The 13,671-nt window shown below is 39.7% G+C and overlaps 1 non-coding gene across 1 annotated transcript; it reads left to right on the top strand.

Annotated features, from left to right (window-relative positions):
* Positions 1-205: 205 nt before the first annotated feature.
* Positions 206-278, top strand: TRNAK-UUU (transfer RNA lysine (anticodon UUU)). Its single transcript has one exon. It is a non-coding gene; the product is annotated as a tRNA-Lys (tRNA).
* The last annotated feature ends 13,393 nt before the right edge of the window (positions 279-13,671 follow it).

Raw genomic sequence — 13,671 nt, 5'->3', positions numbered from 1 at the left:
TTTTCTGTAAGAAAAATCACTCTGTAGCCATACCTGCATAGCCAGGAAAAGTACGTCTTGTTTGGGTCTAAAGCACTTTACCATTTACAATAAGCAAGGTCTCCAAATCATCATCCTATCACCCTCCCTTTTGGGTGTGGAAGAGCTGCATGGACTTGACCACAGGATGGATGAACTGAAAGACTAAAAATTGCTTTTGGGGAATTCCCTGGTGGTCCATTGGTTAGGACTCTGTGCTTTTACCACCGAGGACCCGGGTTCAATCCCTGGCCAGGAAACTAAGATCACACAAAAGCCTCGTGGTGCGGGCAAAAATTAAAAAATTGCTTTGATGTAAACTTAATAACAGTACATTCCATCCTTGGTTTTCTTATTTTAAAACTCCATGACACCTGTTTCTAGTGTTTCCCACAATTGTCAGTTTCCAATTCTCCTCCACTACCTAATGTCCTTACTCCAAGTAGATGGCTCAGCCTCCTCTGTAGAAAAGATGATGTTTAGCTCCTTTAACTATCAGAAGTCGAAGTCAGATGGAGCTTTGGACTTGGAGGCAGAGATTGTTCAAATGTTCCCCATCTCCTTTGGGACATCTCCCTTGATACCAGTATTCTCCCTACCTCTTACGCATGACTGCCACTCATAATTGTGAAGGTTGAGAGGAGGAGGGTGGCAGCTGGAGGAAATCTAGGTCAGAGTCAATGTGACAAGCTCTGTGCCTTGACTGAGTGTTGCATTGGCCTGAAAGAAAAAGCACCTTTGTCTAATTTTCTCAGTCACATACTGTGTTCTATCTACGTTGCTCTGATGCCACCAAGACCCCTATCACAATCACACAGCTCTACTCCCTCCCCCAGGCAAGAGGCTCATCCCTGTACTTCCACATCAACCTTTGTAAGGCCCTCTCCTGCCCTGTATAACACTATATTTGAATTATTTTCAGACTTTATCCACTTGTCCCACAATGCTATGAGTTCCTTGAGGACAAGTTCTGAGCTTATTCATTTTGGTAACCCTGAATCTTGGCCCTGATTGCTCAATAAATATTTGATTAATTAATAACCAATAACCAGCAGATGAATAAACCCAGATTCTGCTAACTAGTGGTGTGACTTTGAGAACTGCTGGCCCCCTCTGAGTTTCTGTTTCACCATTTGAAACAAGACGTTTGGATTAGGTGATCCCTAGTGTCCTTCCATCTCTAAAACCCCTCTGACAATAAGTCTAACTTAGCTGCTTCCCCTTTTAGATCCCTCTGTATGTTCTCATTCTCATGCTCTCCTTCCCTCCCCATCAGAGTTACAAGGTGTCCCTCTTTTCCAAACATTTTCTCCCTACCCTTGTGTGAATATCTTCCCTGTAGAGCCTTAAGACATCTGGCTGGTTCTTCTACTCTTCACCTCGTTATCACCTGCCCACTTCCCAGTCAGCCCCTCATATTGACTGAAGACTTTGGTCTTGGTTGAGTCAACTGCTCTAATTGAGATTTCATAATCATCCGTGGTGGCTTCAGTTTTCCTGTAAAGAGGATGATCCAGCAACTTCCTCTCAGTTCCCTCCTTCTTCAATTTCAGTCGTTGTTAACTCCTTTGGAATCATTCAGACAAAGGGCCACACCCTGGACCTCGATGTCACAGGGAACTAGTCTACTTTGTAACCCTTAATTTAAAGAATGCCAGCACACTACACTTGCCTCAATCAAGAACTCTTAATCTTCTAACTCCCCCATTCCCCAATGTGTATAATATCTGTTGTTCAAATTTCACCCAGAGAACCATTTTTTTTGATCCTGATTTTCTCCCAAATTTATTTGCCTCCTGTTGATTTTATTTCCTTACTTATCTGGCCCATAAAACATGGTTTACATCATCAGCCTCTCTTCTTGTTAACATCCTCAACCAACTTGCCTTTTGTCTTTCCTCTGTACTCAATCGGCCAACGCTGAAATCAATGCAACTATTTTCCTTCTCTGATCTTAAACCTAGACCTTCAACCTCTACTGGAGAAAATTCCAAATCACTTGAATTGGTTCTACAGATTCTTCGTTTCTGACTTCATCTTCCCAACCTCCCTCCATGGTTCCTGGAAATTTTTCCATAGGTCCCTGGATAGTAATCTCTCCCATCCCCTTCAAGAACTATTTCATAGATGGACCTAGAGATGATCATACTACGTGAAGTAGGTCAGACAGAGAAAGACAAATATCACACATCACTTATATGTGGAATCTAAAAAAATGATACAAATGAACTTATTTACAAAACAGAAACAGACTCACAGACTTAGAAAACAAACTTATGGTTACCAAAGGGGAAACGGAGTCGGGAGGGATGAATTAGGAGTTTGGGATTAGCATATACAAACTACTATATATAAAATAGATAAACAACAAGGTCCTACTGTATGCATGGAGAACTATATTCAATATCCTGTAAAAAACCATAATGGAAAAGAATATGAATATATATAATATATATGTTCTATATATGAATATATATATATATGAATCACTTTGCTGTATATCTGAAACTAACACAACATTGTAAACCAACTATACTTCAATTAAAAAATAAACTTTTAAAACAAGAGCGATTTCAAACAGTCCTCAAGTTTCCCAGCCCAGTATTTCTGCTTATGATTTTACCTCCTAATTCTATGTGGAAATAGAGGTAACCAGGCTAGGACTCTTGACTTCTTGCTCTACTGTCAGATCATCCCCACCTCTGAGAGGTTAAGTGACCCACTCTCAGTTTCTGATTCAATTAGCCTGGGTGGACCCAGGTATGGTTTTTCTTTTTTAACTCTCTAGGTAATTTTAATGTGAAGCTAGCTTATAATTTTCAAACCTCTGTTGAAACGTTTTACCTGGGCATTCTATTGTTACTCTCAAATTTAACATGTCTAAATCTGAATTCAACATTGGTACCAGTTGTATTAATTAGACAGCATTGAGTTCAATTTCTTTTCTCTTTTTTCTTTTTCAGCAACAAGAAGTCCAGAGGTAGGAAAGCACTGGCTTTAGTTTGGCAAATCAAGGATACCAGGGCTGTGATCTCTGAAATACTCTTGGATTTTCCTCTATGTTCCAGGGACACTAACTATAGTTCTAGCAATCATATCTGCTTTTCAGGTAGAAGAAGAAAGGACAGATGCTGGAAATGGTGGCACCTCTCTCAGTAACAGACTTCCACTTATGTTTCATTATTCAGTGCCCTGTCACGTGGCCACCTCATCACATGACCACTCTCTCACATAGCACAGGAATCTGAGGAGGTGAGATTCTAGCTTTCTATCTATGATGACAAAGAAAAGAGGAAAAGGGATGGAAATAGATGCTGAGTGTAGTATCTGCCATGAAATTTGTCTCAGAAGTTTTCTTTTTTATTGTTTTTTTGGGTTTTTGGGGGGGGGGGTTGTATCTTTTTTTTTTAATTTGTTTGTTTGTTGTTAATTGAGTAATTGTTTTCCTAGTCAACCAGTTTTAAAAACCTGGTGTCACCCTCATCTTTCTCTCACCTCCCACATTCAATACGCTTCCACATGAGCTTTTAATGCTAAAATAAATTTATGCCTTTCTAACTCTATTGCCATCATCCTATCTCAGACCCCTTGTATGTTTGTCCTGGACAGGACAATTGCCACCTTGCCTTTAGTCTCTCTGTACTCTGCCCAAGCCATCCTGCACACCACCACCAAGAGTGGTCTTACCAAGGAAATCAGAAGCCTTTCATGGGCCCTGTTGCCAAATAAAGGCCAGACTCCTAGGCCTTGACCTCAAAGCCCTTTACTGCCTACTCCTGCAGATTGGGCTGCTCACTGGATATATCCCAGGCCTTTCCACCTCTGTGCTGTCACTCACATCCTACTATCTGTTCAGTATGCCTGCTTTTTCTCTTTCCTTTCTCCACCTTTACCAGTTTCTCCCGATGTGATGGTTACATCAGGATCTAGGGCAAGGATTTTTTACTGAGCCACAATGCTGAAGTCAAGGAACTCACTGTGATAACTCAGCATGTTTCAACATTCAGCCCACCAAGGGCTGTGTTCATTCAGGTTTTATTCTCTCAGATTGGGAAGCAGACTGAGGCTGTTGCTTTGAAAGACATGAGACACATAGGATAGGCAAGCACTGAATAGAGAAATACTGCCAACTTACTCTTCTTTAGAGAACAATTTTATTGACTTGCTTTCTCTCATTGATGAGGTAAGCATTGCAGGTCTAGGACAAAAGAAAAGTTGTTTCAGCTTGCCTTGAGCCAAGGTAAAAGGAGGCCTTCTGGTGGCCAGCCCAGTTCACAAGATGGTTACTTTGGAACTGGACATTTCCAATAACCTATCACTGTTAATATTTTGCTATACCTAGATATAGATAGATAGATAGATATAGCAAGATATAGATTTTGCTATATCTATCTATCTATCTATCTATCATCTATCTATCTATCTATTTATCTCAAGATGTGCATAAAGTAAAGAAAGGCTTTGTGGCCATGGTGTCCTGGTCAATGTTTAACAATCAGCTATTAGGAAAGAAAACCTTTCCTTGTTATGTTTGCCAGTTTCTATAGTGTAAATACCCCCACCATGACCAGTTTCAAGCTACCAACATGATACCACTGAACACAGAGTTGAGAAGACACGCACACAATTAGCCCTTGCAAGCACACTACTGTGTGCTATTCATTACTGAACGGATCTTTATTAAGTGCTTACTACATCCTAGGTTGTGTGATCTAGATAATGCAGGAAACAAGATAGACGTAATCCCTGCTCTCATGACATTTACAACCTAATGGGAGGACTAAAGCTAATTCTCCAGAAATCCAGGCTTCTGTCATCTTTTCCACCTTTAATCTAATTTACTTTTAATGTATGCCATATAAATTATTATTTTTATAATTTATGTGCATAAATTATTATGCAGATATCTTTTACCCTGTATATAAGCTCCCTCAGAATTTATATCCCCTCAAATGATATTCCTTTATTTTGACCCCACCATATCTAGTCAGCATCCTGTACATAGTAGACCTCTGTATATATTTATTAAAGAAACGAGTAAGTGTAGGAATGGCTGATGGGAGTTTTTTGTATAATTGGGTGGCAGTTGGGACAGGGGTTGAAGTGGAGAAAATATCCATTAACAAAACCTCTTCCCTTCTAGCTCCTTCCACTCCCAGGTGACTGAGTTCATAATGAGTTCATTATGTAAGTCAAGCTTTGAGTGATTTCATCCATGCCCTCCTCCTCCACTCAATTCCAAATAAAAACGAGTTACACAGAACCCACCAGCAGTACTTTACGGGTGCTAGCAATTGCTACTGTGCATCCTTAATAGCAGCATAATCAAAAGTTATGATGCATTTTTCTGTAATCACAAGAAATGATACCCACTTAAGTGCTAAGTAAAGCAAATTCTCACCAAAAAAAAAAAAAAAAAAGGCAAAAGCATTTCAATTTTCATTTTGAAACGAGTGAGTCAGAATCAATTTGGTAAAGTAGTTAACAGCAACTGTGTGCCTCTTTCCAGTTCTTAACAGGTACAATTTTCTTTTAACAAACAGCCTCGCAGAGGTCTCTGATGCTGGATTAACATGGTGTGTTCAAACCGTCTCACTATTGTGTATTTAAATTGGGTAATAGAGGCCATCAGAGAAGCACCAACATGAATCTTAAGAAGCAGACCAATTTGCCAGCATCAAGAACATTTCCTTAGCAAAAAATAAATATAAATAAACTGGTAAGGAGTTTTTTCATGGGGATTTCAGAACACTATAGCCTAAAAGTGTATCCCAAGTGTCTTTGTGTGAGCTATCAGCTGTGCCAAAACCAAGTTAGAGAAGGAAGGAAATATCTTTATTTTGTAAAGAGCATCTTTGCATTGTATTTCCTCACTCTTTCCCCTAAAATGAGGATGTCAGCTAAAAAGAGACAAGTGTTAAATTTTAATTGGGTTGAGAAGACCAACATTCTCCCATTTCTTATACACACGCACACACACACACACACACAGTCTTCTCTAGGAACTGTAAAGACAGTTGACAAAATATATTTTTCTAGTGTAATCACGTGTCCTAAGAAACTGATTTACAAAAAAAAAAAAAATTGTAACCTTAAATTATCACCATGGCACATTTTGTTCCTATATCTCCATTATTTCTCTGTCCTTCTGTCTCTCTGTCTTTAATTTTTAGGAAACCATATTGTAAATATGTGTGCATGTGTGTGTGTGTGTGTGTGTGTGTACTTGTACACAAATGCTTGTTCTTTTATTTAGCAGCAGGATTTAATAAGAATTATTGAAGCACAATGAAAATTGCATGTTCTCTGAAGCAATTGGCATTTTTGTTTTTTTGCATTTTTTCACAATTTATTTATTCAGTTTAAAATTTAAACTAGAAAACCACATTGCAGTTGTTAAGATAAAATCCCTAATATAAAGGATTCTGTGGTTACTCTCCAAAGATACTACAGTAATCCAACAGATTTCCTAGTACTACCTTTTTAAGAGCTACAAGTAATGAGAGCAGACTGCACATATGTAATTATTAAAACGTAAACTTCTAGAAATGAAGTCACTTCAGTGATGCAATGTCCTGCTTTCTTACTTTTTAGACTTCAAATAAGTGCTTCCCAAATTTTCACTGAAGCAGCTGTTGAAATCAATAATGTAGGATTCTAATCATAAGACTCGATTAATATGATGCAGGCAAAAGTTGGGTATTGATCCAGCTGTTGTGAAATAAAAGTCCATGAGTGCACTGGGTAGCCACAGCACACCTGGAGGAAGATTAACAAGGATCTTATTTTTATTTGCGTGAGTGGGTTATGCTTCCCTATTTGCGCCCTAGCCCCAGGGATCCAGTCCAGCTTGGAGATAACAGATCTTGGTTCATGAAGTTGGAGGGATTACTGTGCCATTTTTTTAAAGCATGGACCATACTTTGGATTCAGTATGGTGGATATAGATCACAGGTCTGAAATTATAGTACAATTTGCTGAAAATACTTATGAAGAAGAATAGTTTGTTCTTTTATCATGTTCCATGTTGAAAACTATTCTGGGTTTCCTTTTTATCTGGGAGAAACCTTCTGAGACAAAACTGAATTTTAAAAGACAGGTATTTCTGTTAGAAAATATTTTAAAGATTATTTCTATACACAGATTTAAATATAAGAAAGTTGAGAAGAGTATATGCCAAAATATTGACAGTGATAGGTCATCTCCTATAATTAAGATTAGAGGTGATTTTTTTCTTTTTTAATGTCTATTGTATATATTTTCTGATTTTTCTGTGATTTCTACAAATTACTTGTAAAATAAAAATGAAAACAAATACACAAACATCTCCAATGAAATTGGAGATGTTTTTAATACCAATGAAACAGACAAAAGGAAGGTGACGCAAAGGACAGAACTCAGTGGAATCCAACAAAAAGTGTGAAGGTCAAGGTCAAGAGACAGCAAAACTGGAAAAAATTACCTGAAATGTCCTGGTCTGGAGAGGGGACAGAGGAGAGCTGCAGCCTTGGACTTAGCAGGAAAAATGAAACCATTAAACAATTAAGGATTCAGTCTGTTGTTACCTCCTCCCTTCCTATGGAACTGTTGCAGATTAGTGATCAGGCCAGCCTCGCCCAAGAGCCAGCATATATGTTTGGACTGTACCCTGCACAAAAGTCTGCAATGGAGTATGTGGGAGCTGAAATCCAGCCCACTCCGCTTGCCATGTCTAATTTCCTGGCATGGGGCAGAACCTCCCAGAGAAATAATCACCTTTTCGTAATCACTGAACAGCATTGGACAGGTCAGTACAATGTGAACTAGTGAGGTCCATTATAAGATTAGGTATTTTAAAACCCAGACCTGGTTTTCTATCAACATTCTTAGTATTTAAATACAGCTGAACGTAGTCATGAGGATATTTTCATGGAGGCATCCCTTCTGATGCCCCATCTCTTCCTCTGCCAAATCCACATTTGGGCAATTGAGCACAGTAGTTAAGCAGTCCCAAGGCACAAATTTGCAAATTGTTAAAGGCAATTGAAATAAGAGTTTATAATGAGATACAATTTTGAAGCAATTCTATTATTTGACACTAAGAATGTTCCCTCCTTTATATGAACTAAAGAAGGAATTACTACCTTAAAAGATGGTTTTAAAGAAAGAGCAGATTTGCTACTAACTGTGGAAAAAGTGACAATTGAGAAAGAAGTATAAGTATATTTAACCATTTGGCAATCTTGTTTGCATGAATGCCCGTGATGGGTACATCTCACCTTGCTTTTAACAAGGATTTACAAAGGTTATAATATATGTCTAGCCAGTGGCTAAACATAGTCTTAAAAGGGACTAGAGTCACCCAGCAACTTGACTGACATCCTGTAGGCCTTATCTATGGTTATAGTTCCCTTGGATAGGCCCAAAGGGAAGAGAAATTTGGAAGACAAGAGAAAGGCAACATTACTGAGGTGAAGCAGCTTGCCAAGTCCTTTTCATATAATATCTCATTTATTCACAATCTCATTAATTGATAATTGATTATTCTTCAACATATAATGCCAACATTAGATCTTGGCCAGGCTCAGCATTCAAGAAAGTAAGAAAGAAGTTATCACATTCCCCTGGCCTTGTAACCTTGGCCAGTTGCCCATAGGAACCAGGATGTGAGTGGCCCAAGACCTGCCAGGCTGCTCACCAAGGACTAGAAATCTGGACCTGGGAAGCAGAGACTGAGTAGGACAGTGAAGGAAGGAGAGTTTTATCAATTTTTCTAAGTCAAACTTATCACAATGCATAGTAGCCCCAGGCAAGTCTGGAGTCACAAATCCAGCTAGAGCCTTGGACATGAAGAACAGAAAGGAGATGAGAGGGGAGGGATAGGGATGTGTGATGCAAAAGGTTCCTTCTTATTCTCTTTTCTTCTGCTTACTAAGTCCATCTCCACTGATTTTTTTTTTAATATCCTTGAATAAAATACAAAAGGGGCAGAAGATTGTGAAATGTAGGATAGGGACATATTAGAACCAGAATCATAGAATGTTATAGCTGGAAGGAAAGATCAAGATCCCCTAGGCAATTTTTCACAGTATGTTCTGTGGAGTTCCTGTTCTAGGATACCTCGGGGCTTTAGTGGCCGGGGGGGATACCAGTGAGGGGCTTGGCTGGTACAGGGGAGAGGGAATAGGAGAGGCTAATTTTACTTTCCTTTCTATATTAGGATTCTATGCAAGATTTCCTTTAGAGGAAAAAAAAAAAAAGAATTCTATTTTGTTAAAAAAAAAAAGTGTTGGGGAGGGAGTCAACCAACAAATAAACTCTTTGGTCTTGGACTCAAAATAAGGTGACTTGCCCAAGCATCCACAAGTTGGTGGCAGTACCTCTAGCCCCCTGACTCTCATCACTACACCAGGCTACCTCTCATTATGCAGCCTAATTCCCTAGGAGATGGTTTAATTAAAATTGTGGCCACTTTGATTTCCATCTTGAGATTCTAATTATTTTATGTTAAATATCTTGGTAGCTAATAGAAATGAATTAAATGTATAAATACAACATTAAGTTTAAGTAATATTTTAAACCGTGTTTGAATCCTCTATCCCTCTGTCCTCCTGGACTTTAATCTGTTACTGCCTCTGCCGATAAATCTGCCTGCCATTTCTGAAAGTAAATGCCAAATAACTTCTTTCTTCAAGGTCAAGGTATTATTTTTTTATGAGGAAAAGTGTTCTCTTAAACCAACCACATATAATTACCAAGTATTTTTATCCTGCAAGAATTTACATAGAAGTGTTAAAGCAACAATAGAGCTCTAATCTCTTCCCAACCAACTCTGGTTCTGCTATAAACCTCCAGAAAAAAGTCTAAAACTCCAGGAGCCCAACACTGCATTTACCACCTCAGGTTTTATGCTCTTAGTCACAGACCTAAAAGATTAAGATCTGGAGCAAGGAGACACACAGGGTCCCAGTATCCCTTCTGGCCTAGCAAGATCTCCTTCTATAGATAATAAAAAATAATGATAATAATAATAAATATATATATTCTTTTATGTCCAGCATTGTTAAAGTGCTTTACATGTATCATCTCACTGAATGCTCACAAGGACACTATGCAGTGGACACTTCTTAAACAAGAAGAAATAAAAGCACGAAGAAAAAAATACTTTGCCCGCAGTCAGGAAGGATTCAACCCAGGAACCCCTACTCCAGAGCCCAGAAAGTGCGACCCCTCGAGAGGCCATGCAGTTGTAGTCTAGTTGAGGGACTCAGAAATCAGACCTAAGAAAGCAAAAATAGTCACTGTAATAAGGACTGCATTAGATAGAGCCCCAAAATGGAAGGGCATGGGCCTTTCCTTTGGGGAAGGTTTGACCTTCCCAAAAGGAATCAGGAAGGAGAGATGAGGGCAGAAGAGGTGGGGGCAGGGTCAGTGCCATAGATCAAGATGCTCCAATCTGTCGATCCACATTCTAATCTAAGAACAGATTCCAGAACCAAAGAAGCCAAAGGAGTCCAAGTGTAGGGAGGAAGGAACAATTGAGACTATCTGGGGGGCGGACCTGGAACTGGGGGAAGCTTGGGAAGGAGGAGAGACCCAAGCACTGTGGAATTGAAAGAAGCAGCTGTGAGAAAGGTGAGAGAGGGCCGTGGAGGTGGACAGTGGAGCCAGCCGAGAATAAGCCCAACTGGGCCAGGGAGAGGCAGAGCATGAGACGTAAGGAATGGGAGCCAGGTGAGCCTGGGGTGGGTGGCGGCACCTTTATTTATACTCCTGCCCCCCAAAGAGCACAAACGACCTCATTCACAATTCCTCCACCTTGACAGTCTTCTTAAAGGCAATGGCTACGTCTAGTGTATCTCGAATCCTTCATGTACACTACATTTTTTCAAGATCCAAGCAGAGCAAAAAGTAAACTACACGGAGTATTTAAAATGAGTACAATCCCGGCTGGACATAGAGTTGTCCATCTAACAGTGTTTTACACATGCTAGCGACGAACCCTCGGTATCATTATGAACTGAATAGGATTGAGCCGAGTTGATTGGCGACTCACTTGCTGGAAGTTTCAGGCATAAGGTAGAGATATTGGTGAGTGAGCAGATTTTTCTCTACTTCTAAAATCACCCCCGGCTTAGATAATGACAGTGACACTCTGTGAGAAAGCAGGCTTTCAAGCTGAGGGGACATCTTCCCTTTGGGTTCTCTCATTCACAAAACCATTCTCAGGAAAAAGCAGGAAGAGCCTGGATGGTAAGGAAAGATGAACAGACGCTGGAGGAGGGCCACCTCCCTGCTCATCACATGGGGAGAATTACTGAGGGAAGGGTTGCCTAATAGAGAAACTTGTGGGGAATGAGGGAACCCCCAAAACAAAAACCACCATTCTACTGTTCTGCTTAATGCTAGCCCTACCCATATGCATCTGTTTTCATTTGAAACAAATGAAAACCTCCCTTTTCTCTTGTTGACATCAAAGCCAGTGACCGGGCCTTGACTTGTTGTCATGGCTGCTATCATTAATAATACTTACGACCATGATCACAGTACCATCTACTCGAGGTGCTGTGGAGAGAGAAGCATAGGCAGCAGACAATAGGAACCAGATCCTGTGGGATGCAAGGAATATTCACACTATCCCAGCCTCACACCGGATTTCAGGCAGAGCCCCAGTGAGGTGATACTGGAACTCGGCCACTTTGGGAGCATTGAAACAGCCAGCTAGGGTAGGACTAGTGGTTACTGCTCCAAGGCTTGCTTCACGTCTATTTTCAGTTTTTCCAGTGTGAATGCAATGTCAGACCCATCTCCTTCCCTCTTTGCTTTTTTCTATCACTCTGCCTGAATCTGAGTGACAAACAATGGTCTCACCTGTTTCAAAAATACATAGATTTGTAAGGATGTAACTGACCCAAACACACCATACAAATTAGCCCACGTCCTGGAGGACCTCTAAAAACAAAACGAAAACTCAGAAGGAGGACTTAAATGAAAAATAATCAATGCTGCCTCTCCTTTCTTTATAGGAACAGGGGATGGGGTGGGGAGGATTTCTGATAGCAGAGAGCTGCCTTGTGCATGTTGGCTCTGCTTGAAACACCCAGAAGAATGGAATTGGGTTATACTTAGCTCAGAGTGGAACAAAATGACAACAGCATTGCAAATGTTTAAACTTATAAAAATAGACATCGGGCTTTACTTATTCCCTCCCCCCACCGGGTTTGGCACATACTTGGCACTCAAATATTGGTGGAATGAATAAAGATTATATGCAAAATTGTACTAGAATGCAATGTTGTCTGTATTTTCCCTGCCCTTGGCTGACTGTGTCCTCTTCTCTTTCCTACCCACCCTCGCGCTTTAAGCTCCCCTGACAGTAAGTTGTCTGTTACTCCACAAAGCCACCGGGCATCTGCTCACTCAGTACCTTTCTCCATTGTCCATCTGAAAACTCCACGCATCTTTGCAAACTTTGCTCTGGTACCATGGAGGCTAGGAAGGCTGATGGGGAGTTTCTCTCCTTCTGCCTGGTCTGTATCTTCTCCACGCTTCCATTACACTTAGCACAGTGTCTTGCCAAGTATCTGTCCACATTTCAGCTGTCTTCACTGACCACACTGAGTTCCATCTGGCAAGGGTTGAGATTTCAGTGATTAGCACAGTGATGGGCATGTAATCTGTTCTTGAAGGAAGTTTGATGAATGAATAAGTAATCTTCAATGGATTTAAATCAAAGTGGGTGGTAGGGTGAGGCTTTCCATGACGCAAACTATGTCCAAACTCCACTAATCAGTTGCACAAATATTCACACTTGATAGTAAAGAAGACAAAGAGAAAACAACCACAAACCCATTCTCACCCTTAAAACAAAAACTGGAGACACAAGAACTACTCATGATGAAATATTAGCAGTGATTCAGTTTCATACATGCAGGAAGGGGAAAGCATGCTGATTTGAGATTTAGCAGCTTAAGGTACACCCATTTCTCAGGGCACTATACCTTCTACTGTTTTTCACTGGAGGACAGGTCCCTATTGAATTCTGGGAGTCTATTTGGCATAAAAATTATTTCACTGAACCGTGACTCCATATAATAGCCTTGAAATCATCACTGCATCTTCAACAAAAACAACATTTATCTACTTTGCACTCAAGGCTCTTCTTATTAGAATCTACACAATAGAGTCTATCCAGAATTTGGTGCTGTCCTTAAAAATGAATATGCATTGCCTTTAGAGACAGTGAAAATAAATTCCACTTTTTCTTGTACTTCCAGTAGCTCAAAATTATACCGAGTGTTCAGTTATATTAATATCTTATCCTTAATTACTAACTTTAATAACAATTTCCTTTTTCCACGTATTTTCTGACCATTTCCTAATATTTATTTTAGCTACCCTATATACACATGTGTATGCATGTGTATTTGTATTGTAGCTATCTTAAATCTATTTAGCATATAGGCAGATTATAAATCATATATTAGATAAAAAGAAATACAGAAGAATAATTGTCAACTGGGAACAAAGTTCCAACTCAGGGGATCTTATAAGACTGAGGACCCACACAAATTTAATCTATTGGTTTGAACCATATGAAATTGCCAACATTCTATAATTTTGACCTACACAAATGGCAATGTTTTTTAGACTAATTCCTGCTGCCCAGGTTAA

Source organism: Balaenoptera acutorostrata, chromosome 1 (assembly GCF_949987535.1).
Source record: "Balaenoptera acutorostrata chromosome 1, mBalAcu1.1, whole genome shotgun sequence".
NCBI lineage: Eukaryota > Metazoa > Chordata > Mammalia > Artiodactyla > Balaenopteridae > Balaenoptera > Balaenoptera acutorostrata.
Note: the sequence above shows the minus strand (reverse complement) of the source record. Positions and strands in the feature narration are given on the sequence as shown.